This window comes from Lissotriton vulgaris, unplaced genomic scaffold (genome assembly GCF_964263255.1).
Source record: "Lissotriton vulgaris unplaced genomic scaffold, aLisVul1.2 SCAFFOLD_2072, whole genome shotgun sequence".
Classification (NCBI taxonomy): domain Eukaryota; kingdom Metazoa; phylum Chordata; class Amphibia; order Caudata; family Salamandridae; genus Lissotriton; species Lissotriton vulgaris.
In genome coordinates this window covers 32,770-60,533 of record NW_028244743.1, presented here as the reverse complement: position 1 = coordinate 60,533, position 27,764 = coordinate 32,770, and the positions used below count along the sequence as shown (strand labels likewise).

Sequence of the window (27,764 nt, the reverse complement as noted above, 5' to 3'; positions counted from 1 at the left end):
ACCTAAAAGCTAGGCGAAATGGTCCTAGATCCAAGGAAATCTTTTAGATCAGGCTCAGTTTCTTAAATAGTTTGCATTAACATAATCAGTTCCAGGTCTGTGTGGGGCTGAGCTTGGGAACTCCTTAGTAAGTAGGCGTTTACAACAATAAGGGGTTTAATATTACAACACAGGTGAACATTCAGACACATTATCATAAGCTCACCTTGTCCAGGGACCCAAGCATGCTGCCTTTCCACTCTCAGAGCCCTTCACCTAACCTACTGTGCAGCTGTTTCACCTTTAATATCACTGTTCCACAGGCAGCGTGACGTCACAATGCTCCTTGTCTGTAGCCCGAACCAGGAGCCTTTGCAAACCTGGTATAATCTACATACTTACGGTGTGTTTAGTCTTGGACCACAAATGCAGTGAAGAATAATGGATTGCTACTCTTCATACATTTTTGACCATTGGCTCAGATTTGAATGCGTACTGGCCATCTGAGCATCTCTGCCAGGCCACCCTATGTCTAGAGACTGTAGATTTAGAGAGTTTATAAACATTGTCAGTTCATCAATAAAGTGTGCTTGCTTCGGCAGCACATATACTAAAATTGGAACGATACAGAGAAGATTAGCATGGCCCCTGCGCAAAGATGACACGCAAATTCGTGAAGCGTTCCATATTTTTAACAGCTTTCAGGAGAGAAATCTTTTTTGTTTTCAAGACTAATTGAAAAAATAAAGCAGGTGTCAGTGCTGTCCCCGTAATATGTATTTTTCAATTAGTCTCTCCTCAACATTTTTAATGTATTTGCTTTGCAGTAAAGAAGGTGCGCTCTATGTTCAGCTGCATTTAGCAAGGAAGCCTGCAGGACTTCTGGGACTTTTCTTTCTCTTTTTTAGCCTCACTGTCATTATTCTTCACCACCCCCAAATCTATACTGCTGCAGTGTTGTGTTGCTTTGTGGGAAGCAGGACAAAGAGAAGGGCAGGGCCTATGCAAATGAAGGCCTCAGGGATGTCTGGGAGTGCCTTTTTAGCAGTATTGTTAAAGTCCACCTTGCAACCGGATTGGTCGGGTAAGCTGAAAAACACCATGCCAGATTGGGCACCAGGTGTCTAGGCGCTTGGAGGACATATTGGGTCTACATCCCTCAGTTTCTGAGGTCCAAGAAATGTTCACCCTCTACCCTAATAGAGAGGTCTTGGCCGATCGTGGCTGATCGTGGCTGAGAGGGGAAGAAGGTAGCAGTGCAAGATGCTTATGGTCCTTCTCTAATAATGGACCAACTTTCTCTCTCTCCTTACCTGTGGTTCTGCCTGGCTACTGGGGCTACCAGTTGTAAGCCTGCAGCCCACAGGGAGTTGGTTTGTTCCTCTCACACATGTAAATGGGTAAGCATTCAAGTGCACACACCTGCCTACTTCCACAGACCCTCGCGCACACACACTTTTGTCAACAAGCTTTTTCGCAATTAAGAGTATCAGGGACCCATGTTGAAATACAAAAGCAGCACACCACGTGACGGCCATCACATAGAGTCCAGCAGCAAATGGGAAACGTTTAACTAGCTGTGGTCCTATTACTTGCGCTCTACCGTGGAACAACTGCTGGATGAGTCCTGCTGGAGAATATTGAACCTACAACAAGTCTGAGGTAAATAAAAATTCCACAGGAATATAATCAAACAGGGACCTACAACCCTTCCGAGCCAGATAGGAGTCGAACCTACAATCTTCTGATCCGTAGTCAGACGCGTTATCCATTGCGCCACTGGCCCTATGTAGACTTATGCATCCTTTTGTCCTTAAGTGGGCTAGAAAGTGTGTGTATGTGTGTGTGAAGGCACAAGGAAACCCATCTGACCTCCTGGAAGTCTGTTCTGTGAGGTTTTCCCAAGTTTTACAAAGGACTTTAGGAGAAGGAAGCACCTAAAAGCTAGGCGAAATGGTCCTAGATCCAAGGAAATCTTTTAGATCAGGCTCAGTTTCTTAAATAGTTTGCATTAACATAATCAGTTCCAGGTCTGTGTGGGGCTGAGCTTGAGAACTCCTTAGTAAGTAGGTGTTTACAACAATAAGGGGTTTAATATTACAACACAGGTGAACATTCAGACACATTATCATAAGCTCACCTTGTCCAGGGACCCAAGCATGCTGCCTTTCCACTCTCAGAGCCCTTCACCTAACCTACTGTGCAGCTGTTTCACCTTTAATATCACTGTTCCACAGGCAACGTGACGTCACAATGCTCCTTGTCTGTAGCCCGACCCAGGAGCCTTTGCAAACCTGGTATAATCTACATACTTACGGTGTGTTTAGTCTTGGACCACAAATGCAGTGAAGAATAATGGATTGCTACTCTTCATACATTTTTGACCATTGGCTCAGATTTGAATGCGTACTGGCCATCTGAGCATCTCTGCCAGGCCACCCTATGTCTAGAGACTGTAGATTTAGAGAGTTTATAAACATTGTCAGTTCATTAATAAAGTGTGCTCGCTTCGGCAGCACATATACTAAAATTGGAACGATACAGAGAAGATTAGCATGGCCCCTGCGCAAGGATGACATGCAAATTCGTGAAGCGTTCCATATTTTTAACAGCTTTCAGGAGAGAAATCTTTTTTGTTTTCAAGACTAATTGAAAAAATAAAGCAGGTCCCAGTGCTGTCCCCGTAATATGTATTTTTCAATTAGTCTCTCCTCAACATTTTTAATGTATTTGCTTTGCAGTAAAGAAGGTGCGCTCTATGTTCAGCTGCATTTAGCAAGGAAGCCTGCAGGACTTCTGGGACTTTTCTTTCTCTTTTTTAGCCTCACTGTCATTATTCTTCACCACCCCCAAATCTATACTGCTGCAGTGTTGTGTTGCTTTGTGGGAAGCAGGACAAAGAGAAGGGCAGGGCCTATGCAAATGAAGGCCTCAGGGATGTCTGGGAGTGCCTTTTTAGCAGTATTGTTAAAGTCCACCTTGCAACCGGATTGGTCGGGTAAGCTGAAAAACACCATGCCAGATTGGGCACCAGGTGTCTAGGCGCTTGGAGGACATATTGGGTCTACATCCCTCAGTTTCTGAGGTCCAAGAAATGTTCACCCTCTACCCTAATAGAGAGGTCTTGGCTGATCGTGGCTGAGATGGGAAGAATGTAGCAGTGCAAGATGCTTATGGTTTTTCTCTAATAATGGACCAACTTTCTCTCTCTCCTTACCTGTGGTTCTGCCTGGCTACTGGGGCTACCAGTTGTAAGCCTGCAGCCCACAGGGAGTTGGTTTGTTCCTCTCACACATGTAAATGGGTAAGCATTCAAGTGCACACACCTGCCTACGTCCACAGACCCTCGCGCACACACACTTTTGTCAACAAGCTTTTTCGCAATTAAGAGTATCAGGGACCCATGTTGAAATACAAAAGCAGCACACCACGTGACGGCCATCACATAGAGTCCAGCAGCAAATGGGAAACGTTTAACTAGCTGTGGTCCTATTACTTGCGCTCTACCGTGGAACAACTGCTGGATGAGTCCTGCTGGAGAATATTGAACCTACAACAAGTCTGAGGTAAATAAAAATTCCACAGGAATATAATCAAACAGGGACCTACAACCCTTCCGAGCCAGATAGGAGTCGAACCTACAATCTTCCGATCCGTAGTCAGACGCGTTATCCATTGCGCCACTGGCCCTATGTAGACTTACGCATCCTTTTGTCCTTAAGTGGGCTAGAAAGTGTGTGTATGTGTGTGTGAAGGCACAAGGAAACCCATCTGACCTCCTGGAAGTCTGTTCTGTGAGGTTTTCCCAAGTTTTACAAAGGACTTTAGGAGAAGGAAGCACCTAAAAGCTAGGCGAAATGGTCCTAGATCCAAGGAAATCTTTTAGATCAGGCTCAGTTTCTTAAATAGTTTGCATTAACATAATCAGTTCCAGGTCTGTGTGGGGATGAGCTTGGGAACTCCTTAGTAAGTAGGCGTTTACAACAATAAGGGGTTTAATATTACAACACAGGTGAACATTCAGACACATTATCATAAGCTCACCTTGTCCAGGGACCCAAGCATGCTGCCTTTCCACTCTCAGAGCCCTTCACCTAACCTACTGTGCAGCTGTTTCACCTTTAATATCACTGTTCCACAGGCAGCGTGACGTCACAATGCTCCTTGTCTGTAGCCCGAACCAGGAGCCTTTGCAAACCTGGTATAATCTACATACTTACGGTGTGTTTAGTCTTGGACCACAAATGCAGTGAAGAATAATGGATTGCTACTCTTCATACATTTTTGACCATTGGCTCAGATTTGAATGCGTACTGGCCATCTGAGCATCTCTGCCAGGCCACCCTATGTCTAGAGACTGTAGATTTAGAGAGTTTATAAACATTGTCAGTTCATCAATAAAGTGTGCTCGCTTCGGCAGCACATATACTAAAATTGGAACGATACAGAGAAGATTAGCATGGCCCCTGCGCAAGGATGACACGCAAATTCGTGAAGCGTTCCATATTTTTAACAGCTTTCAGGAGAGAAATCTTTTTTGTTTTCAAGACTAATTGAAAAAATAAAGCAGGTCCCAGTGCTGTCCCCGTAATATGTATTTTTCAATTAGTCTCTCCTCAACATTTTTAATGTATTTGCTTTGCAGTAAAGAAGGTGCGCTCTATGTTCAGCTGCATTTAGCAAGGAAGCCTGCAGGACTTCTGGGACTTTTCTTTCTCTTTTTTAGCCTCACTGTCATTATTCTTCACCACCCCCAAATCTATACTGCTGCAGTGTTGTGTTGCTTTGTGGGAAGCAGGACAAAGAGAAGGGCAGGGCCTATGCAAATGAAGGCCTCAGGGATGTCTGGGAGTGCCTTTTTAGCAGTATTGTTAAAGTCCACCTTGCAACCGGATTGGTCGGGTAAGCTGAAAAACACCATGCCAGATTGGGCACCAGGTGTCTAGGCGCTTGGAGGACATATTGGGTCTACATCCCTCAGTTTCTGAGGTCCAAGAAATGTTCACCCTCTACCCTAATAGAGAGGTCTTGGCTGATCGTGGCTGAGATGGGAAGAAGGTAGCAGTGCAAGATGCTTATGGTTTTTCTCTAATAATGGACCAACTTTCTCTCTCTCCTTACCTGTGGTTCTGCCTGGCTACTGGGGCTACCAGTTGTAAGCCTGCAGCCCACAGGGAGTTGGTTTGTTCCTCTCACACATGTAAATGGGTAAGCATTCAAGTGCACACACCTGCCTACGTCCACAGACCCTCGCGCACACACACTTTTGTCAACAAGCTTTTTCGCAATTAAGAGTATCAGGGACCCATGTTGAAATACAAAAGCAGCACACCACGTGACGGCCATCACATAGAGTCCAGCAGCAAATGGGAAACGTTTAACTAGCTGTGGTCCTATTACTTGCGCTCTACCGTGGAACGACTGCTGGATGAGTCCTGCTGGAGAATATTGAACCTACAACAAGTCTGAGGTAAATAAAAATTCCACAGGAATATAATTAAACAGGGACCTACAACCCTTCCGAGCCAGATAGGAGTCGAACCTACAATCTTCTGATCCGTAGTCAGACGCGTTATCCATTGCGCCACTGGCCCTATGTAGACTTACGCATCCTTTTGTCCTTAAGTGGGCTAGAAAGTGTGTGTATGTGTGTGTGAAGGCACAAGGAAACCCATCTGACCTCCTGGAAGTCTGTTCTGTGAGGTTTTCCCAAGTTTTACAAAGGATTTTAGGAGAAGGAAGCACCTAAAAGCTAGGCGAAATGGTCCTAGATCCAAGGAAATCTTTTAGATCAGGCTCAGTTTCTTAAATAGTTTGCATTAACATAATCAGTTCCAGGTCTGTGTGGGGCTGAGCTTGAGAACTCCTTAGTAAGTAGGCGTTTACAACAATAAGGGGTTTAATATTACAACACAGGTGAACATTCAGACACATTATCATAAGCTCACCTTGTCCAGGGACCCAAGCATGCTGCCTTTCCACTCTCAGAGCCCTTCACCTAACCTACTGTGCAGCTGTTTCACCTTTAATATCACTGTTCCACAGGCAACGTGACGTCACAATGCTCCTTGTCTGTAGCCCGACCCAGGAGCCTTTGCAAACCTGGTATAATCTACATACTTACGGTGTGTTTAGTCTTGGACCACAAATGCAGTGAAGAATAATGGATTGCTACTCTTCATACATTTTTGACCATTGGCTCAGATTTGAATGCGTACTGGCCATCTGAGCATCTCTGCCAGGCCACCCTATGTCTAGAGACTGTAGATTTAGAGAGTTTATAAACATTGTCAGTTCATCAATAAAGTGTGCTCGCTTCGGCAGCACATATACTAAAATTGGAACGATACAGAGAAGATTAGCATGGCCCCTGCGCAAAGATGACACGCAAATTCGTGAAGCGTTCCATATTTTTAACAGCTTTCAGGAGAGAAATCTTTTTTGTTTTCAAGACTAATTGAAAAAATAAAGCAGGTCCCAGTGCTGTCCCCGTAATATGTATTTTTCAATTAGTCTCTCCTCAACATTTTTAATGTATTTGCTTTGCAGTAAAGAAGGTGCGCTCTATGTTCAGCTGCATTTAGCAAGGAAGCCTGCAGGACTTCTGGGACTTTTCTTTCTCTTTTTTAGCCTCACTGTCATTATTCTTCACCACCCCCAAATCTATACTGCTGCAGTGTTGTGTTGCTTTGTGGGAAGCAGGACAAAGAGAAGGGCAGGGCCTATGCAAATGAAGGCCTCAGGGATGTCTGGGAGTGCCTTTTTAGCAGTATTGTTAAAGTCCACCTTGCAACCGGATTGGTCGGGTAAGCTGAAAAACACCATGCCAGATTGGGCACCAGGTGTCTAGGCGCTTGGAGGACATATTGGGTCTACATCCCTCAGTTTCTGAGGTCCAAGAAATGTTCACCCTCTACCCTAATAGAGAGGTCTTGGCCGATCGTGGCTGATCGTGGCTGAGAGGGGAAGAAGGTAGCAGTGCAAGATGCTTATGGTCCATCTCTAATAATGGACCAACTTTCTCTCTCTCCTTACCTGTGGTTCTGCCTGGCTACTGGGACTACCAGTTGTAAGCCTGCAGCCCACAGGGAGTTGGTTTGTTCCTCTCACACATGTAAATGGGTAAGCATTCAAGTGCACACACCTGCCTACGTCCACAGACCCTCGCGCACACACACTTTTGTCAACAAGCTTTTTCGCAATTAAGAGTATCAGGGACCCATGTTGAAATACAAAAGCAGCACACCACGTGACGGCCATCACATAGAGTCCAGCAGCAAATGGGAAACGTTTAACTAGCTGTGGTCCTATTACTTGCGCTCTACCGTGGAACAACTGCTGGATGAGTCCTGCTGGAGAATATTGAACCTACAACAAGTCTGAGGTAAATAAAAATTCCACAGGAATATAATCAAACAGGGACCTACAACCCTTCCGAGCCAGATAGGAGTCGAACCTACAATCTTCTGATCCGTAGTCAGACGCGTTATCCATTGCGCCACTGGCCCTATGTAGACTTACGCATCCTTTTGTCCTTAAGTGGGCTAGAAAGTGTGTGTATGTGTGTGTGAAGGCACAAGGAAACCCATCTGACCTCCTGGAAGTCTGTTCTGTGAGGTTTTCCCAAGTTTTACAAAGGACTTTAGGAGAAGGAAGCACCTAAAAGCTAGGCGAAATGGTCCTAGATCCAAGGAAATCTTTTAGATCAGGCTCAGTTTCTTAAATAGTTTGCATTAACATAATCAGTTCCAGGTCTGTGTGGGGCTGAGCTTGAGAACTCCTTAGTAAGTAGGCGTTTACAACAATAAGGGGTTTAATATTACAACACAGGTGAACATTCAGACACATTATCATAAGCTCACCTTGTCCAGGGACCCAAGCATGCTGCCTTTCCACTCTCAGAGCCCTTCACCTAACCTACTGTGCAGCTGTTTCACCTTTAATATCACTGTTCCACAGGCAACGTGACGTCACAATGCTCCTTGTCTGTAGCCCGACCCAGGAGCCTTTGCAAACCTGGTATAATCTACATACTTACGGTGTGTTTAGTCTTGGACCACAAATGCAGTGAAGAATAATGGATTGCTACTCTTCATACATTTTTGACCATTGGCTCAGATTTGAATGCGTACTGGGCATCTGAGCATCTCTGCCAGGCCACCCTATGTCTAGAGACTGTAGATTTAGAGAGTTTATAAACATTGTCAGTTCATTAATAAAGTGTGCTCGCTTCGGCAGCACATATACTAAAATTGGAACGATACAGAGAAGATTAGCATGGCCCCTGCGCAAGGATGACACGCAAATTCGTGAAGCGTTCCATATTTTTAACAGCTTTCAGGAGAGAAATCTTTTTTGTTTTCAAAACTAATTGAAAAAATAAAGCAGGTCCCAGTGCTGTCCCCGTAATATGTATTTTTCAATTAGTCTCTCCTCAACATTTTTAATGTATTTGCTTTGCAGTAAAGAAGGTGCGCTCTATGTTCAGCTGCATTTAGCAAGGAAGCCTGCAGGACTTCTGGGACTTTTCTTTCTCTTTTTTAGCCTCACTGTCATTATTCTTCACCACCCCCAAATCTATACTGCTGCAGTGTTGTGTTGCTTTGTGGGAAGCAGGACAAAGAGAAGGGCAGGGCCTATGCAAATGAAGGCCTCAGGGATGTCTGGGAGTGCCTTTTTAGCAGTATTGTTAAAGTCCACCTTGCAACCGGATTGGTCGGGTAAGCTGAAAAACACCATGCCAGATTGGGCACCAGGTGTCTAGGCGCTTGGAGGACATATTGGGTCTACATCCCTCAGTTTCTGAGGTCCAAGAAATGTTCACCCTCTACCCTAATAGAGAGGTCTTGGCTGATCGTGGCTGAGATGGGAAGAAGGTAGCAGTGCAAGATGCTTATGGTTTTTCTCTAATAATGGACCAACTTTCTCTCTCTCCTTACCTGTGGTTCTGCCTGGCTACTGGGGCTACCAGTTGTAAGCCTGCAGCCCACAGGGAGTTGGTTTGTTCCTCTCACACATGTAAATGGGTAAGCATTCAAGTGCACACACCTGCCTACGTCCACAGACCCTCGCGCACACACACTTTTGTCAACAAGCTTTTTCGCAATTAAGAGTATCAGGGACCCATGTTGAAATACAAAAGCAGCACACCACGTGACGGCCATCACATAGAGTCCAGCAGCAAATGGGAAACGTTTAACTAGCTGTGGTCCTATTACTTGCGCTCTACCGTGGAACAACTGCTGGATGAGTCCTGCTGGAGAATATTGAACCTACAACAAGTCTGAGGTAAATAAAAATTCCACAGGAATATAATTAAACAGGGACCTACAACCCTTCCGAGCCAGATAGGAGTCGAACCTACAATCTTCTGATCCGTAGTCAGACGCGTTATCCATTGCGCCACTGGCCCTATGTAGACTTACGCATCCTTTTGTCCTTAAGTGGGCTAGAAAGTGTGTGTATGTGTGTGTGAAGGCACAAGGAAACCCATCTGACCTCCTGGAAGTCTGTTCTGTGAGGTTTTCCCAAGTTTTACAAAGGATTTTAGGAGAAGGAAGCACCTAAAAGCTAGGCGAAATGGTCCTAGATCCAAGGAAATCTTTTAGATCAGGCTCAGTTTCTTAAATAGTTTGCATTAACATAATCAGTTCCAGGTCTGTGTGGGGCTGAGCTTGAGAACTCCTTAGTAAGTAGGCGTTTACAACAATAAGGGGTTTAATATTACAACACAGGTGAACATTCAGACACATTATCATAAGCTCACCTTGTCCAGGGACCCAAGCATGCTGCCTTTCCACTCTCAGAGCCCTTCACCTAACCTACTGTGCAGCTGTTTCACCTTTAATATCACTGTTCCACAGGCAACGTGACGTCACAATGCTCCTTGTCTGTAGCCCGACCCAGGAGCCTTTGCAAACCTGGTATAATCTACATACTTACGGTGTGTTTAGTCTTGGACCACAAATGCAGTGAAGAATAATGGATTGCTACTCTTCATACATTTTTGACCATTGGCTCAGATTTGAATGCGTACTGGCCATCTGAGCATCTCTGCCAGGCCACCCTATGTCTAGAGACTGTAGATTTAGAGAGTTTATAAACATTGTCAGTTCATCAATAAAGTGTGCTCGCTTCGGCAGCACATATACTAAAATTGGAACGATACAGAGAAGATTAGCATGGCCCCTGCGCAAAGATGACACGCAAATTCGTGAAGCGTTCCATATTTTTAACAGCTTTCAGGAGAGAAATCTTTTTTGTTTTCAAGACTAATTGAAAAAATAAAGCAGGTCCCAGTGCTGTCCCCGTAATATGTATTTTTCAATTAGTCTCTCCTCAACATTTTTAATGTATTTGCTTTGCAGTAAAGAAGGTGCGCTCTATGTTCAGCTGCATTTAGCAAGGAAGCCTGCAGGACTTCTGGGACTTTTCTTTCTCTTTTTTAGCCTCACTGTCATTATTCTTCACCACCCCCAAATCTATACTGCTGCAGTGTTGTGTTGCTTTGTGGGAAGCAGGACAAAGAGAAGGGCAGGGCCTATGCAAATGAAGGCCTCAGGGATGTCTGGGAGTGCCTTTTTAGCAGTATTGTTAAAGTCCACCTTGCAACCGGATTGGTCGGGTAAGCTGAAAAACACCATGCCAGATTGGGCACCAGGTGTCTAGGCGCTTGGAGGACATATTGGGTCTACATCCCTCAGTTTCTGAGGTCCAAGAAATGTTCACCCTCTACCCTAATAGAGAGGTCTTGGCCGATCGTGGCTGATCGTGGCTGAGAGGGGAAGAAGGTAGCAGTGCAAGATGCTTATGGTCCATCTCTAATAATGGACCAACTTTCTCTCTCTCCTTACCTGTGGTTCTGCCTGGCTACTGGGACTACCAGTTGTAAGCCTGCAGCCCACAGGGAGTTGGTTTGTTCCTCTCACACATGTAAATGGGTAAGCATTCAAGTGTACACACCTGCCTACGTCCACAGACCCTCGCGCACACACACTTTTGTCAACAAGCTTTTTCGCAATTAAGAGTATCAGGGACCCATGTTGAAATACAAAAGCAGCACACCACGTGACGGCCATCACATAGAGTCCAGCAGCAAATGGGAAACGTTTAACTAGCTGTGGTCCTATTACTTGCGCTCTACCGTGGAACAACTGCTGGATGAGTCCTGCTGGAGAATATTGAACCTACAACAAGTCTGAGGTAAATAAAAATTCCACAGGAATATAATCAAACAGGGACCTACAACCCTTCCGAGCCAGATAGGAGTCGAACCTACAATCTTCTGATCCGTAGTCAGACGCGTTATCCATTGCGCCACTGGCCCTATGTAGACTTACGCATCCTTTTGTCCTTAAGTGGGCTAGAAAGTGTGTGTATGTGTGTGTGAAGGCACAAGGAAACCCATCTGACCTCCTGGAAGTCTGTTCTGTGAGGTTTTCCCAAGTTTTACAAAGGACTTTAGGAGAAGGAAGCACCTAAAAGCTAGGCGAAATGGTCCTAGATCCAAGGAAATCTTTTAGATCAGGCTCAGTTTCTTAAATAGTTTGCATTAACATAATCAGTTCCAGGTCTGTGTGGGGCTGAGCTTGGGAACTCCTTAGTAAGTAGGCGTTTACAACAATAAGGGGTTTAATATTACAACACAGGTGAACATTCAGACACATTATCATAAGCTCACCTTGTCCAGGGACCCAAGCATGCTGCCTTTCCACTCTCAGAGCCCTTCACCTAACCTACTGTGCAGCTGTTTCACCTTTAATATCACTGTTCCACAGGCAGCGTGACGTCACAATGCTCCTTGTCTGTAGCCCGAACCAGGAGCCTTTGCAAACCTGGTATAATCTACATACTTACGGTGTGTTTAGTCTTGGACCACAAATGCAGTGAAGAATAATGGATTGCTACTCTTCATACATTTTTGACCATTGGCTCAGATTTGAATGCGTACTGGCCATCTGAGCATCTCTGCCAGGCCACCCTATGTCTAGAGACTGTAGATTTAGAGAGTTTATAAACATTGTCAGTTCATCAATAAAGTGTGCTCGCTTCGGCAGCACATATACTAAAATTGGAACGATACAGAGAAGATTAGCATGGCCCCTGCGCAAGGATGACACGCAAATTCGTGAAGCGTTCCATATTTTTAACAGCTTTCAGGAGAGAAATCTTTTTTGTTTTCAAGACTAATTGAAAAAATAAAGCAGGTCCCAGTGCTGTCCCCGTAATATGTATTTTTCAATTAGTCTCTCCTCAACATTTTTAATGTATTTGCTTTGCAGTAAAGAAGGTGCGCTCTATGTTCAGCTGCATTTAGCAAGGAAGCCTGCAGGACTTCTGGGACTTTTCTTTCTCTTTTTTAGCCTCACTGTCATTATTCTTCACCACCCCCAAATCTATACTGCTGCAGTGTTGTGTTGCTTTGTGGGAAGCAGGACAAAGAGAAGGGCAGGGCCTATGCAAATGAAGGCCTCAGGGATGTCTGGGAGTGCCTTTTTAGCAGTATTGTTAAAGTCCACCTTGCAACCGGATTGGTCGGGTAAGCTGAAAAACACCATGCCAGATTGGGCACCAGGTGTCTAGGCGCTTGGAGGACATATTGGGTCTACATCCCTCAGTTTCTGAGGTCCAAGAAATGTTCACCCTCTACCCTAATAGAGAGGTCTTGGCCGATCGTGGCTGAGAGGGGAAGAAGGTAGCAGTGCAAGATGCTTATGGTCCTTCTCTAATAATGGACCAACTTTCTCTCTCTCCTTACCTGTGGTTCTGCCTGGCTACTGGGGCTACCAGTTGTAAGCCTGCAGCCCACAGGGAGTTGGTTTGTTCCTCTCACACATGTAAATGGGTAAGCATTCAAGTGCACACACCTGCCTACGTCCACAGACCCTCGCGCACACACACTTTTGTCAACAAGCTTTTTCGCAATTAAGAGTATCAGGGACCCATGTTGAAATACAAAAGCAGCACACCACGTGACGGCCATCACATAGAGTCCAGCAGCAAATGGGAAACGTTTAACTAGCTGTGGTCCTATTACTTGCGCTCTACCGTGGAACAACTGCTGGATGAGTCCTGCTGGAGAATATTGAACCTACAACAAGTCTGAGGTAAATAAAAATTCCACAGGAATATAATCAAACAGGGACCTACAACCCTTCCGAGCCAGATAGGAGTCGAACCTACAATCTTCTGATCCGTAGTCAGACGCGTTATCCATTGCGCCACTGGCCCTATGTAGACTTACGCATCCTTTTGTCCTTAAGTGGGCTAGAAAGTGTGTGTATGTGTGTGTGAAGGCACAAGGAAACCCATCTGACCTCCTGGAAGTCTGTTCTGTGAGGTTTTCCCAAGTTTTACAAAGGACTTTAGGAGAAGGAAGCACCTAAAAGCTAGGCGAAATGGTCCTAGATCCAAGGAAATCTTTTAGATCAGGCTCAGTTTCTTAAATAGTTTGCATTAACATAATCAGTTCCAGGTCTGTGTGGGGCTGAGCTTGAGAACTCCTTAGTAAGTAGGCGTTTACAACAATAAGGGGTTTAATATTACAACACAGGTGAACATTCAGACACATTATCATAAGCTCACCTTGTCCAGGGACCCAAGCATGCTGCCTTTCCACTCTCAGAGCCCTTCACCTAACCTACTGTGCAGCTGTTTCACCTTTAATATCACTGTTCCACAGGCAACGTGACGTCACAATGCTCCTTGTCCGTAGCCCGACCCAGGAGCCTTTGCAAACCTGGTATAATCTACATACTTACGGTGTGTTTAGTCTTGGACCACAAATGCAGTGAAGAATAATGGATTGCTACTCTTCATACATTTTTGACCATTGGCTCAGATTTGAATGCGTACTGGCCATCTGAGCATCTCTGCCAGGCCACCCTATGTCTAGAGACTGTAGATTTAGAGAGTTTATAAACATTGTCAGTTCATCAATAAAGTGTGTTCGCTTCGGCAGCACATATACTAAAATTGGAACGATACAGAGAAGATTAGCATGGCCCCTGCGCAAGGATGACACGCAAATTCGTGAAGCGTTCCATATTTTTAACAGCTTTCAGGAGAGAAATCTTTTTTGTTTTCAAGACTAATTGAAAAAATAAAGCAGGTCCCAGTGCTGTCCCCGTAATATGTATTTTTCAATTAGTCTCTCCTCAACATTTTTAATGTATTTGCTTTGCAGTAAAGAAGGTGCGCTCTATGTTCAGCTGCATTTAGCAAGGAAGCCTGCAGGACTTCTGGGACTTTTCTTTCTCTTTTTTAGCCTCACTGTCATTATTCTTCACCACCCCCAAATCTATACTGCTGCAGTGTTGTGTTGCTTTGTGGGAAGCAGGACAAAGAGAAGGGCAGGGCCTATGCAAATGAAGGCCTCAGGGATGTCTGGGAGTGCCTTTTTAGCAGTATTGTTAAAGTCCACCTTGCAACCGGATTGGTCGGGTAAGCTGAAAAACACCATGCCAGATTGAGCACCAGGTCTCTAGGCGCTTGGAGGACATATTGGGTCTACATCCCTCAGTTTCTGAGGTCCAAGAAATGTTCACCCTCTACCCTAATAGAGAGGTCTTGGCCGATCGTGGCTGATCGTGGCTGAGAGGGGAAGAAGGTAGCAGTGCAAGATGCTTATGGTCCTTCTCTAATAATGGACCAACTTTCTCTCTCTCCTTACCTGTGGTTCTGCCTGGCTACTGGGGCTACCAGTTGTAAGCCTGCAGCCCACAGGGAGTTGGTTTGTTCCTCTCACACATGTAAATGGGTAAGCATTCAAGTGCACACACCTGCCTACGTCCACAGACCCTCGCGCACACACACTTTTGTCAACAAGCTTTTTCGCAATTAAGAGTATCAGGGACCCATGTTGAAATACAAAAGCAGCACACCACGTGACGGCCATCACATAGAGTCCAGCAGCAAATGGGAAACGTTTAACTAGCTGTGGTCCTATTACTTGCGCTCTACCGTGGAACAACTGCTGGATGAGTCCTGCTGGAGAATATTGAACCTACAACAAGTCTGAGGTAAATAAAAATTCCACAGGAATATAATCAAACAGGGACCTACAACCCTTCCGAGCCAGATAGGAGTCGAACCTACAATCTTCTGATCCGTAGTCAGACGCGTTATCCATTGCGCCACTGGCCCTATGTAGACTTACGCATCCTTTTGTCCTTAAGTGGGCTAGAAAGTGTGTGTATGTGTGTGTGAAGGCACAAGGAAACCCATCTGACCTCCTGGAAGTCTGTTCTGTGAGGTTTTCCCAAGTTTTACAAAGGACTTTAGGAGAAGGAAGCACCTAAAAGCTAGGCGAAATGGTCCTAGATCCAAGGAAATCTTTTAGATCAGGCTCAGTTTCTTAAATAGTTTGCATTAACATAATCAGTTCCAGGTCTGTGTGGGGCTGAGCTTGAGAACTCCTTAGTAAGTAGGCGTTTACAACAATAAGGGGTTTAATATTACAACACAGGTGAACATTCAGACACATTATCATAAGCTCACCTTGTCCAGGGACCCAAGCATGCTGCCTTTCCACTCTCAGAGCCCTTCACCTAACCTACTGTGCAGCTTTTTCACTTTTAATATCACTGTTCCACAGGCAACGTGACGTCACATTGTCTGTAGCCCGACCCAGGAGCCTTTGCAAACCTGGTATCATCTACATACTTACGGTGTGTTTAGTCTTGGACCACAAATGCAGTGAAGAATAATGGATTGCTACTCTTCATACATTTTTGACCATTGGCTCAGATTTGAATGCGTACTGGCCATCTGAGCATCTCTGCCAGGCCACCCTATGTCTAGAGACTGTAGATTTAGAGAGTTTATAAACATTGTCAGTTCATCAATAAAGTGTGCTCGCTTCGGCAGCACATATACTAAAATTGGAACGATACAGAGAAGATTAGCATGGCCCCTGCGCAAGGATGACACGCGAATTCGTGAAGCGTTCCATATTTTTAACAGCTTTCAGGAGAGAAATCTTTTTTGTTTTCAAGACTAATTGAAAAAATAAAGCAGGTCCCAGTGCTGTCCCCGTAATATGTATTTTTCAATTAGTCTCTCCTCAACATTTTTAATGTATTTGCTTTGCAGTAAAGAAGGTGCGCTCTATGTTCAGCTGCATTTAGCAAGGAAGCCTGCAGGACTTCTGGGACTTTTCTTTCTCTTTTTTAGCCTCACTGTCATTATTCTTCACCACCCCCAAATCTATACTGCTGCAGTGTTGTGTTGCTTTGTGGGAAGCAGGACAAAGAGAAGGGCAGGGCCTATGCAAATGAAGGCCTCAGGGATGTCTGGGAGTGCCTTTTTAGCAGTATTGTTAAAGTCCACCTTGCAACCGGATTGGTCGGGTAAGCTGAAAAACACCATGCCAGATTGGGCACCAGGTGTCTAGGCGCTTGGAGGACATATTGGGTCTACATCCCTCAGTTTCCGAGGTCCAAGAAATGTTCACCCTCTACCCTAATAGAGAGGTCTTGGCAGATCGTGGCTGAGAGGGGAAGAAGGTAGCAGTGCAAGATGCTTATGGTCCTTCTCTAATAATGGACCAACTTTCTCTCTCTCCTTACCTGTGGTTCAGCCTGGCTACTGGGGCTACCAGTTGTAAGCCTGCAGCCCACAGGAAGTTGGTTTGTTCCTCTCACACATGTAAATGGGTAAGCATTCAAGTGCACACACCTGCCTACGTCCACAGACCCTCGCGCACACACACTTTTGTCAACAAGCTTTTTCGCAATTAAGAGTATCAGGGACCCATGTTGAAATACAAAAGCAGCACACCACGTGACGGCCATCACATAGAGTCCAGCAGCAAATGGGAAACGTTTAACTAGCTGTGGTCCTATTACTTGCGCTCTACCGTGGAACAACTGCTGGATGAGTCCTGCTGGAGAATATTGAACCTACAACAAGTCTGAGGTAAATAAAAATTCCACAGGAATATAATCAAACAGGGACCTACAACCCTTCCGAGCCAGATAGGAGTCGAACCTACAATCTTCTGATCCGTAGTCAGACGCGTTATCCATTGCGCCACTGGCCCTATGTAGACTTACGCATCCTTTTGTCCTTAAGTGGGCTAGAAAGTGTGTGTATGTGTGTGTGAAGGCACAAGGAAACCCATCTGACCTCCTGGAAGTCTGTTCTGTGAGGTTTTCCCAAGTTTTACAAAGGACTTTAGGAGAAGGAAGCACCTAAAAGCTAGGCGAAATGGTCCTAGATCCAAGGAAATCTTTTAGATCAGGCTCAGTTTCTTAAATAGTTTGCATTAACATAATCAGTTCCAGGTCTGTGTGGGGCTGAGCTTGGGAACTCCTTAGTAAGTAGGCGTTTACAACAATAAGGGGTTTAATATTACAACACAGGTGAACATTCAGACACATTATCATAAGCTCACCTTGTCCAGGGACCCAAGCATGCTGCCTTTCCACTCTCAGAGCCCTTCACCTAACCTACTGTGCAGCTGTTTCACCTTTAATATCACTGTTCCACAGGCAGCGTGACGTCACAATGCTCCTTGTCTGTAGCCCGAACCAGGAGCCTTTGCAAACCTGGTATAATCTACATACTTACGGTGTGTTTAGTCTTGGACCACAAATGCAGTGAAGAATAATGGATTGCTACTCTTCATACATTTTTGACCATTGGCTCAGATTTGAATGCGTACTGGCCATCTGAGCATCTCTGCCAGGCCACCCTATGTCTAGAGACTGTAGATTTAGAGAGTTTATAAACATTGTCAGTTCATCAATAAAGTGTGCTCGCTTCGGCAGCACATATACTAAAATTGGAACGATACAGAGAAGATTAGCATGGCCCCTGCGCAAAGATGACACGCAAATTCGTGAAGCGTTCCATATTTTTAACAGCTTTCAGGAGAGAAATCTTTTTTGTTTTCAAGACTAATTGAAAAAATAAAGCAGGTGTCAGTGCTGTCCCCGTAATATGTATTTTTCAATTAGTCTCTCCTCAACATTTTTAATGTATTTGCTTTGCAGTAAAGAAGGTGCGCTCTATGTTCAGCTGCATTTAGCAAGGAAGCCTGCAGGACTTCTGGGACTTTTCTTTCTCTTTTTTAGCCTCACTGTCATTATTCTTCACCACCCCCAAATCTATACTGCTGCAGTGTTGTGTTGCTTTGTGGGAAGCAGGACAAAGAGAAGGGCAGGGCCTATGCAAATGAAGGCCTCAGGGATGTCTGGGAGTGCCTTTTTAGCAGTATTGTTAAAGTCCACCTTGCAACCGGATTGGTCGGGTAAGCTGAAAAACACCATGCCAGATTGGGCACCAGGTGTCTAGGCGCTTGGAGGACATATTGGGTCTACATCCCTCAGTTTCTGAGGTCCAAGAAATGTTCACCCTCTACCCTAATAGAGAGGTCTTGGCCGATCGTGGCTGATCGTGGCTGAGAGGGGAAGAAGGTAGCAGTGCAAGATGCTTATGGTCCTTCTCTAATAATGGACCAACTTTCTCTCTCTCCTTACCTGTGGTTCTGCCTGGCTACTGGGGCTACCAGTTGTAAGCCTGCAGCCCACAGGGAGTTGGTTTGTTCCTCTCACACATGTAAATGGGTAAGCATTCAAGTGCACACACCTGCCTACGTCCACAGACCCTCGCGCACACACACTTTTGTCAACAAGCTTTTTCGCAATTAAGAGTATCAGGGACCCATGTTGAAATACAAAAGCAGCACACCACGTGACGGCCATCACATAGAGTCCAGCAGCAAATGGGAAACATTTAACTAGCTGTGGTCCTATTACTTGCGCTCTACCGTGGAACAACTGCTGGATGAGTCCTGCTGGAGAATATTGAACCTACAACAAGTCTGAGGTAAATAAAAATTCCACAGGAATATAATCAAACAGGGACCTACAACCCTTCCGAGCCAGATAGGAGTCGAACCTACAATCTTCTGATCCGTAGTCAGACGCGTTATCCATTGCGCCACTGGCCCTATGTAGACTTATGCATCCTTTTGTCCTTAAGTGGGCTAGAAAGTGTGTGTATGTGTGTGTGAAGGCACAAGGAAACCCATCTGACCTCCTGGAAGTCTGTTCTGTGAGGTTTTCCCAAGTTTTACAAAGGACTTTAGGAGAAGGAAGCACCTAAAAGCTAGGCGAAATGGTCCTAGATCCAAGGAAATCTTTTAGATCAGGCTCAGTTTCTTAAATAGTTTGCATTAACATAATCAGTTCCAGGTCTGTGTGGGGCTGAGCTTGAGAACTCCTTAGTAAGTAGGCGTTTACAACAATAAGGGGTTTAATATTACAACACAGGTGAACATTCAGACACATTATCATAAGCTCACCTTGTCCAGGGACCCAAGCATGCTGCCTTTCCACTCTCAGAGCCCTTCACCTAACCTACTGTGCAGCTGTTTCACCTTTAATATCACTGTTCCACAGGCAACGTGACGTCACAATGCTCCTTGTCTGTAGCCCGACCCAGGAGCCTTTGCAAACCTGGTATAATCTACATACTTACGGTGTGTTTAGTCTTGGACCACAAATGCAGTGAAGAATAATGGATTGCTACTCTTCATACATTTTTGACCATTGGCTCAGATTTGAATGCGTACTGGCCATCTGAGCATCTCTGCCAGGCCACCCTATGTCTAGAGACTGTAGATTTAGAGAGTTTATAAACATTGTCAGTTCATTAATAAAGTGTGCTCGCTTCGGCAGCACATATACTAAAATTGGAACGATACAGAGAAGATTAGCATGGCCCCTGCACAAGGATGACACGCAAATTCGTGAAGCGTTCCATATTTTTAACAGCTTTCAGGAGAGAAATCTTTTTTGTTTTCAAGACTAATTGAAAAAATAAAGCAGGTCCCAGTGCTGTCCCCGTAATATGTATTTTTCAATTAGTCTCTCCTCAACATTTTTAATGTATTTGCTTTGCAGTAAAGAAGGTGCGCTCTATGTTCAGCTGCATTTAGCAAGGAAGCCTGCAGGACTTCTGGGACTTTTCTTTCTCTTTTTTAGCCTCACTGTCATTATTCTTCACCACCCCCAAATCTATACTGCTGCAGTGTTGTGTTGCTTTGTGGGAAGCAGGACAAAGAGAAGGGCAGGGCCTATGCAAATGAAGGCCTCAGGGATGTCTGGGAGTGCCTTTTTAGCAGTATTGTTAAAGTCCACCTTGCAACCGGATTGGTCGGGTAAGCTGAAAAACACCATGCCAGATTGGGCACCAGGTGTCTAGGCGCTTGGAGGACATATTGGGTCTACATCCCTCAGTTTCTGAGGTCCAAGAAATGTTCACCCTCTACCCTAATAGAGAGGTCTTGGCTGATCGTGGCTGAGATGGGAAGAATGTAGCAGTGCAAGATGCTTATGGTTTTTCTCTAATAATGGACCAACTTTCTCTCTCTCCTTACCTGTGGTTCTGCCTGGCTACTGGGGCTACCAGTTGTAAGCCTGCAGCCCACAGGGAGTTGGTTTGTTCCTCTCACACATGTAAATGGGTAAGCATTCAAGTGCACACACCTGCCTACGTCCACAGACCCTCGCGCACACACACTTTTGTCAACAAGCTTTTTCGCAATTAAGAGTATCAGGGACCCATGTTGAAATACAAAAGCAGCACACCACGTGACGGCCATCACATAGAGTCCAGCAGCAAATGGGAAACGTTTAACTAGCTGTGGTCCTATTACTTGCGCTCTACCGTGGAACAACTGCTGGATGAGTCCTGCTGGAGAATATTGAACCTACAACAAGTCTGAGGTAAATAAAAATTCCACAGGAATATAATCAAACAGGGACCTACAACCCTTCCGAGCCAGATAGGAGTCGAACCTACAATCTTCCGATCCGTAGTCAGACGCGTTATCCATTGCGCCACTGGCCCTATGTAGACTTACGCATCCTTTTGTCCTTAAGTGGGCTAGAAAGTGTGTGTATGTGTGTGTGAAGGCACAAGGAAACCCATCTGACCTCCTGGAAGTCTGTTCTGTGAGGTTTTCCCAAGTTTTACAAAGGACTTTAGGAGAAGGAAGCACCTAAAAGCTAGGCGAAATGGTCCTAGATCCAAGGAAATCTTTTAGATCAGGCTCAGTTTCTTAAATAGTTTGCATTAACATAATCAGTTCCAGGTCTGTGTGGGGATGAGCTTGGGAACTCCTTAGTAAGTAGGCGTTTACAACAATAAGGGGTTTAATATTACAACACAGGTGAACATTCAGACACATTATCATAAGCTCACCTTGTCCAGGGACCCAAGCATGCTGCCTTTCCACTCTCAGAGCCCTTCACCTAACCTACTGTGCAGCTGTTTCACCTTTAATATCACTGTTCCACAGGCAGCGTGACGTCACAATGCTCCTTGTCTGTAGCCCGAACCAGGAGCCTTTGCAAACCTGGTATAATCTACATACTTACGGTGTGTTTAGTCTTGGACCACAAATGCAGTGAAGAATAATGGATTGCTACTCTTCATACATTTTTGACCATTGGCTCAGATTTGAATGCGTACTGGCCATCTGAGCATCTCTGCCAGGCCACCCTATGTCTAGAGACTGTAGATTTAGAGAGTTTATAAACATTGTCAGTTCATCAATAAAGTGTGCTCGCTTCGGCAGCACATATACTAAAATTGGAACGATACAGAGAAGATTAGCATGGCCCCTGCGCAAGGATGACACGCAAATTCGTGAAGCGTTCCATATTTTTAACAGCTTTCAGGAGAGAAATCTTTTTTGTTTTCAAGACTAATTGAAAAAATAAAGCAGGTCCCAGTGCTGTCCCCGTAATATGTATTTTTCAATTAGTCTCTCCTCAACATTTTTAATGTATTTGCTTTGCAGTAAAGAAGGTGCGCTCTATGTTCAGCTGCATTTAGCAAGGAAGCCTGCAGGACTTCTGGGACTTTTCTTTCTCTTTTTTAGCCTCACTGTCATTATTCTTCACCACCCCCAAATCTATACTGCTGCAGTGTTGTGTTGCTTTGTGGGAAGCAGGACAAAGAGAAGGGCAGGGCCTATGCAAATGAAGGCCTCAGGGATGTCTGGGAGTGCCTTTTTAGCAGTATTGTTAAAGTCCACCTTGCAACCGGATTGGTCGGGTAAGCTGAAAAACACCATGCCAGATTGGGCACCAGGTGTCTAGGCGCTTGGAGGACATATTGGGTCTACATCCCTCAGTTTCTGAGGTCCAAGAAATGTTCACCCTCTACCCTAATAGAGAGGTCTTGGCTGATCGTGGCTGAGATGGGAAGAAGGTAGCAGTGCAAGATGCTTATGGTTTTTCTCTAATAATGGACCAACTTTCTCTCTCTCCTTACCTGTGGTTCTGCCTGGCTACTGGGGCTACCAGTTGTAAGCCTGCAGCCCACAGGGAGTTGGTTTGTTCCTCTCACACATGTAAATGGGTAAGCATTCAAGTGCACACACCTGCCTACGTCCACAGACCCTCGCGCACACACACTTTTGTCAACAAGCTTTTTCGCAATTAAGAGTATCAGGGACCCATGTTGAAATACAAAAGCAGCACACCACGTGACGGCCATCACATAGAGTCCAGCAGCAAATGGGAAACGTTTAACTAGCTGTGGTCCTATTACTTGCGCTCTACCGTGGAACAACTGCTGGATGAGTCCTGCTGGAGAATATTGAACCTACAACAAGTCTGAGGTAAATAAAAATTCCACAGGAATATAATTAAACAGGGACCTACAACCCTTCCGAGCCAGATAGGAGTCAAACCTACAATCTTCTGATCCGTAGTCAGACGCGTTATCCATTGCGCCACTGGCCCTATGTAGACTTACGCATCCTTTTGTCCTTAAGTGGGCTAGAAAGTGTGTGTATGTGTGTGTGAAGGCACAAGGAAACCCATCTGACCTCCTGGAAGTCTGTTCTGTGAGGTTTTCCCAAGTTTTACAAAGGATTTTAGGAGAAGGAAGCACCTAAAAGCTAGGCGAAATGGTCCTAGATCCAAGGAAATCTTTTAGATCAGGCTCAGTTTCTTAAATAGTTTGCATTAACATAATCAGTTCCAGGTCTGTGTGGGGCTGAGCTTGAGAACTCCTTAGTAAGTAGGCGTTTACAACAATAAGGGGTTTAATATTACAACACAGGTGAACATTCAGACACATTATCATAAGCTCACCTTGTCCAGGGACCCAAGCATGCTGCCTTTCCACTCTCAGAGCCCTTCACCTAACCTACTGTGCAGCTGTTTCACCTTTAATATCACTGTTCCACAGGCAACGTGACATCACAATGCTCCTTGTCTGTAGCCCGACCCAGGAGCCTTTGCAAACCTGGTATAATCTACATACTTACGGTGTGTTTAGTCTTGGACCACAAATGCAGTGAAGAATAATGGATTGCTACTCTTCATACATTTTTGACCATTGGCTCAGATTTGAATGCGTACTGGCCATCTGAGCATCTCTGCCAGGCCACCCTATGTCTAGAGACTGTAGATTTAGAGAGTTTATAAACATTGTCAGTTCATCAATAAAGTGTGCTCGCTTCGGCAGCACATATACTAAAATTGGAACGATACAGAGAAGATTAGCATGGCCCCTGCGCAAGGATGACACGCAAATTCGTGAAGCGTTCCATATTTTTAACAGCTTTCAGGAGAGAAATCTTTTTTGTTTTCAAGACTAATTGAAAAAATAAAGCAGGTCCCAGTGCTGTCCCCGTAATATGTATTTTTCAATTAGTCTCTCCTCAACATTTTTAATGTATTTGCTTTGCAGTAAAGAAGGTGCGCTCTATGTTCAGCTGCATTTAGCAAGGAAGCCTGCAGGACTTCTGGGACTTTTCTTTCTCTTTTTTAGCCTCACTGTCATTATTCTTCACCACCCCCAAATCTATACTGCTGCAGTGTTGTGTTGCTTTGTGGGAAGCAGGACAAAGAGAAGGGCAGGGCCTATGCAAATGAAGGCCTCAGGGATGTCTGGGAGTGCCTTTTTAGCAGTATTGTTAAAGTCCACCTTGCAACCGGATTGGTCGGGTAAGCTGAAAAACACCATGCCAGATTGAGCACCAGGTCTCTAGGCGCTTGGAGGACATATTGGGTCTACATCCCTCAGTTTCTGAGGTCCAAGAAATGTTCACCCTCTACCCTAATAGAGAGGTCTTGGCCGATCGTGGCTGAGAAGGGAAGAAGGTTGCAGCGCAAGATGCTTATGGTCCTTCTCTAATAATGGACCAACTTTCTCTCTCTCCTTACCTGTGGTTCTGCCTGGCTACTGGGGGGCTACCAGTTGTAAGCCTGCAGCCCACAGGGAGTTGGTTTGTTCGTCTCACACATGTAAATGGGTAAGCATTCAAGTGCACACACCTGCCTACGTCCACAGACCCTCGCGCGCACACACTTTTGTCAACAAGCTTTTTTGCAATTAAGAGTATCAGGGACCCATGTTGAAATACAAAAGCAGCACACCACGTGACGGCCATCACATAGAGTCCAGCAGCAAATGGGAAACGTTTAACTAGCTGTGGTCCTATTACTTGCGCTCTACCGTGGAACAACTGCTGGATGAGTCCTGCTGGAGAATATTGAACCTACAACAAGTCTGAGGTAAATAAAAATTCCACAGGAATATAATCAAACAGGGACCTACAACCCTTCCGAGCCAGATAGGAGTCGAACCTACAATCTTCTGATCCGTAGTCAGACGCGTTATCCATTGCGCCACTGGCCCTATGTAGACTTACGCATCCTTTTGTCCTTAAGTGGGCTAGAAAGTGTGTGTATGTGTGTGTGAAGGCACAAGGAAACCCATCTGACCTCCTGGAAGTCTGTTCTGTGAGGTTTTCCCAAGTTTTACAAAGGACTTTAGGAGAAGGAAGCACCTAAAAGCTAGGCGAAATGGTCCTAGATCCAAGGAAATCTTTTAGATCAGGCTCAGTTTCTTAAATAGTTTGCATTAACATAATCAGTTCCAGGTCTGTGTGGGGCTGAGCTTGGGAACTCCTTAGTAAGTAGGCGTTTACAACAATAAGGGGTTTAATATTACAACACAGGTGAACATTCAGACACATTATCATAAGCTCACCTTGTCCAGGGACCCAAGCATGCTGCCTTTCCACTCTCAGAGCCCTTCACCTAACCTACTGTGCAGCTGTTTCACCTTTAATATCACTGTTCCACAGGCAGCGTGACGTCACAATGCTCCTTGTCTGTAGCCCGACCCAGGAGCCTTTGCAAACCTGGTATAATCTACATACTTACGGTGTGTTTAGTCTTGGACCACAAATGCAGTGAAGAATAATGGATTGCTACTCTTCATACATTTTTGACCATTGGCTCAGATTTGAATGCGTACTGGCCATCTGAGCATCTCTGCCAGGCCACCCTATGTCTAGAGACTGTAGATTTAGAGAGTTTATAAACATTGTCAGTTCATCAATAAAGTGTGCTCGCTTCGGCAGCACATATACTAAAATTGGAACGATACAGAGAAGATTAGCATGGCCCCTGCGCAAGGATGACACGCAAATTTGTGAAGCGTTCCATATTTTTAACAGCTTTCAGGAGAGAAATCTTTTTTGTTTTCAAGACTAATTGAAAAAATAAAGCAGGTCCCAGTGCTGTCCCCGTAATATGTTTTTTTCAATTAGTCTCTCCTCAACATTTTTAATGTATTTGCTTTGCAGTAAAGAAGGTGCGCTCTATGTTCAGCTGCATTTAGCAAGGAAGCCTGCAGGACTTCTGGGACTTTTCTTTCTCTTTTTTAGCCTCACTGTCATTATTCTTCACCACCCCCAAATCTATACTGCTGCAGTGTTGTGTTGCTTTGTGGGAAGCAGGACAAAGAGAAGGGCAGGGCCTATGCAAATGAAGGCCTCAGGGATGTCTGGGAGTGCCTTTTTAGCAGTATTGTTAAAGTCCACCTTGCAACCGGATTGGTCGGGTAAGCTGAAAAACACCATGCCAGATTGGGCACCAGGTGTCTAGGTGCTTGGAGGACATATTGGGTCTACATCCCTCAGTTTCTGAGGTCCAAGAAATGTTCACCCTCTACCCTAATAGAGAGGTCTTGGCCGATCGTGGCTGATCGTGGCTGAGAGGGGAAGAAGGTAGCAGTGCAAGATGCTTATGGTCCTTCTCTAATAATGGACCAACTTTCTCTCTCTCCTTACCTGTGGTTCTGCCTGGCTACTGGGGCTACCAGTTGTAAGCCTGCAGCCCACAGGGAGTTGGTTTGTTCCTCTCACACATGTAAATGGGTAAGCATTCAAGTGCACACACCTGCCTACGTCCACAGACCCTCGCGCACACACACTTTTGTCAACAAGCTTTTTCGCAATTAAGAGTATCAGGGACCCATGTTGAAATACAAAAGCAGCACACCACGTGACGGCCATCACATAGAGTCCAGCAGCAAATGGGAAACGTTTAACTAGCTGTGGTCCTATTACTTGCGCTCTACCGTGGAACAACTGCTGGATGAGTCCTGCTGGAGAATATTGAACCTACAACAAGTCTGAGGTAAATAAAAATTGCACAGGAATATAATCAAACAGGGACCTACAACCCTTCCGAGCCAGATAGGAGTCGAACCTACAATCTTCTGATCCGTAGTCAGACGCGTTATCCATTGCGCCACTGGCCCTATGTAGACTTACGCATCCTTTTGTCCTTAAGTGGGCTAGAAAGTGTGTGTATGTGTGTGTGAAGGCACAAGGAAACCCATCTGACCTCCTGGAAGTCTGTTCTGTGAGGTTTTCCCAAGTTTTACAAAGGACTTTAGGAGAAGGAAGCACCTAAAAGCTAGGCGAAATGGTCCTAGATCCAAGGAAATCTTTTAGATCAGGCTCAGTTTCTTAAATAGTTTGCATTAACATAATCAGTTCCAGGTCTGTGTGGGGCTGAGCTTGAGAACTCCTTAGTAAGTAGGCGTTTACAACAATAAGGGGTTTAATATTACAACACAGGTGAACATTCAGACACATTATCATAAGCTCACCTTGTCCAGGGACCCAAGCATGCTGCCTTTCCACTCTCAGAGCCCTTCACCTAACCTACTGTGCAGCTTTTTCACTTTTAATATCACTGTTCCACAGGCAACGTGACGTCACAATGCTCCTTGTCTGTAGCCCGACCCAGGAGCCTTTGCAAACCTGGTATCATCTACATACTTACGGTGTGTTTAGTCTTGGACCACAAATGCAGTGAAGAATAATGGATTGCTACTCTTCATACATTTTTGACCATTGGCTCAGATTTGAATGCGTACTGGCCATCTGAGCATCTCTGCCAGGCCACCCTATGTCTAGAGACTGTAGATTTAGAGAGTTTATAAACATTGTCAGTTCATCAATAAAGTGTGCTCGCTTCGGCAGCACATATACTAAAATTGGAACGATACAGAGAAGATTAGCATGGCCCCTGCGCAAGGATGACACGCAAATTCGTGAAGCGTTCCATATTTTTAACAGCTTTCAGGAGAGAAATCTTTTTTGTTTTCAAGACTAATTGAAAAAATAAAGCAGGTCCCAGTGCTGTCCCCGTAATATGTATTTTTCAATTAGTCTCTCCTCAACATTTTTAATGTATTTGCTTTGCAGTAAAGAAGGTGCGCTCTATGTTCAGCTGCATTTAGCAAGGAAGCCTGCAGGACTTCTGGGACTTTTCTTTCTCTTTTTTAGCCTCACTGTCATTATTCTTCACCACCCCCAAATCTATACTGCTGCAGTGTTGTGTTGCTTTGTGGGAAGCAGGACAAAGAGAAGGGCAGGGCCTATGCAAATGAAGGCCTCAGGGATGTCTGGGAGTGCCTTTTTAGCAGTATTGTTAAAGTCCACCTTGCAACCG

The 27,764-nt window shown here is 45.0% G+C and overlaps 15 non-coding genes across 15 annotated transcripts; all 15 read left to right on the top strand.

The window, feature by feature from the left end:
• Positions 1–565: 565 nt before the first annotated feature.
• Positions 566–672, top strand: LOC147666798 (U6 spliceosomal RNA). The gene has a single exon (XR_015304650.1). It is a non-coding gene; the product is annotated as a U6 spliceosomal RNA (small nuclear RNA).
• Positions 673–2,479: 1,807 nt separating this feature from the next.
• On the top strand, positions 2,480–2,586 carry LOC147666797 (U6 spliceosomal RNA). The gene has a single exon (XR_015304628.1). It is a non-coding gene; the product is annotated as a U6 spliceosomal RNA (small nuclear RNA).
• A 1,797-nt stretch (positions 2,587–4,383) lies between these two features.
• LOC147666796 (U6 spliceosomal RNA) lies at positions 4,384–4,490 on the top strand. The gene has a single exon (XR_015304648.1). It is a non-coding gene; the product is annotated as a U6 spliceosomal RNA (small nuclear RNA).
• Positions 4,491–6,287: 1,797 nt separating this feature from the next.
• LOC147666795 (U6 spliceosomal RNA) lies at positions 6,288–6,394 on the top strand. The gene has a single exon (XR_015304643.1). It is a non-coding gene; the product is annotated as a U6 spliceosomal RNA (small nuclear RNA).
• Positions 6,395–8,201: 1,807 nt separating this feature from the next.
• LOC147666794 (U6 spliceosomal RNA) lies at positions 8,202–8,308 on the top strand. Its single transcript, XR_015304637.1, has one exon. It is a non-coding gene; the product is annotated as a U6 spliceosomal RNA (small nuclear RNA).
• Positions 8,309–10,105: 1,797 nt separating this feature from the next.
• On the top strand, positions 10,106–10,212 carry LOC147666793 (U6 spliceosomal RNA). The gene has a single exon (XR_015304642.1). It is a non-coding gene; the product is annotated as a U6 spliceosomal RNA (small nuclear RNA).
• A 1,807-nt stretch (positions 10,213–12,019) lies between these two features.
• On the top strand, positions 12,020–12,126 carry LOC147666792 (U6 spliceosomal RNA). The gene has a single exon (XR_015304626.1). It is a non-coding gene; the product is annotated as a U6 spliceosomal RNA (small nuclear RNA).
• Positions 12,127–13,923: 1,797 nt separating this feature from the next.
• LOC147666791 (U6 spliceosomal RNA) lies at positions 13,924–14,030 on the top strand. Its single transcript, XR_015304635.1, has one exon. It is a non-coding gene; the product is annotated as a U6 spliceosomal RNA (small nuclear RNA).
• A 1,800-nt stretch (positions 14,031–15,830) lies between these two features.
• LOC147666790 (U6 spliceosomal RNA) lies at positions 15,831–15,937 on the top strand. Its single transcript, XR_015304633.1, has one exon. It is a non-coding gene; the product is annotated as a U6 spliceosomal RNA (small nuclear RNA).
• A 1,797-nt stretch (positions 15,938–17,734) lies between these two features.
• On the top strand, positions 17,735–17,841 carry LOC147666789 (U6 spliceosomal RNA). The gene has a single exon (XR_015304641.1). It is a non-coding gene; the product is annotated as a U6 spliceosomal RNA (small nuclear RNA).
• Positions 17,842–19,648: 1,807 nt separating this feature from the next.
• On the top strand, positions 19,649–19,755 carry LOC147666788 (U6 spliceosomal RNA). The gene has a single exon (XR_015304623.1). It is a non-coding gene; the product is annotated as a U6 spliceosomal RNA (small nuclear RNA).
• A 1,797-nt stretch (positions 19,756–21,552) lies between these two features.
• On the top strand, positions 21,553–21,659 carry LOC147666787 (U6 spliceosomal RNA). The gene has a single exon (XR_015304615.1). It is a non-coding gene; the product is annotated as a U6 spliceosomal RNA (small nuclear RNA).
• A 1,797-nt stretch (positions 21,660–23,456) lies between these two features.
• On the top strand, positions 23,457–23,563 carry LOC147666786 (U6 spliceosomal RNA). The gene has a single exon (XR_015304603.1). It is a non-coding gene; the product is annotated as a U6 spliceosomal RNA (small nuclear RNA).
• Positions 23,564–25,362: 1,799 nt separating this feature from the next.
• Positions 25,363–25,469, top strand: LOC147666785 (U6 spliceosomal RNA). The gene has a single exon (XR_015304627.1). It is a non-coding gene; the product is annotated as a U6 spliceosomal RNA (small nuclear RNA).
• A 1,807-nt stretch (positions 25,470–27,276) lies between these two features.
• Positions 27,277–27,383, top strand: LOC147666784 (U6 spliceosomal RNA). The gene has a single exon (XR_015304592.1). It is a non-coding gene; the product is annotated as a U6 spliceosomal RNA (small nuclear RNA).
• Positions 27,384–27,764: the final 381 nt, after the last annotated feature.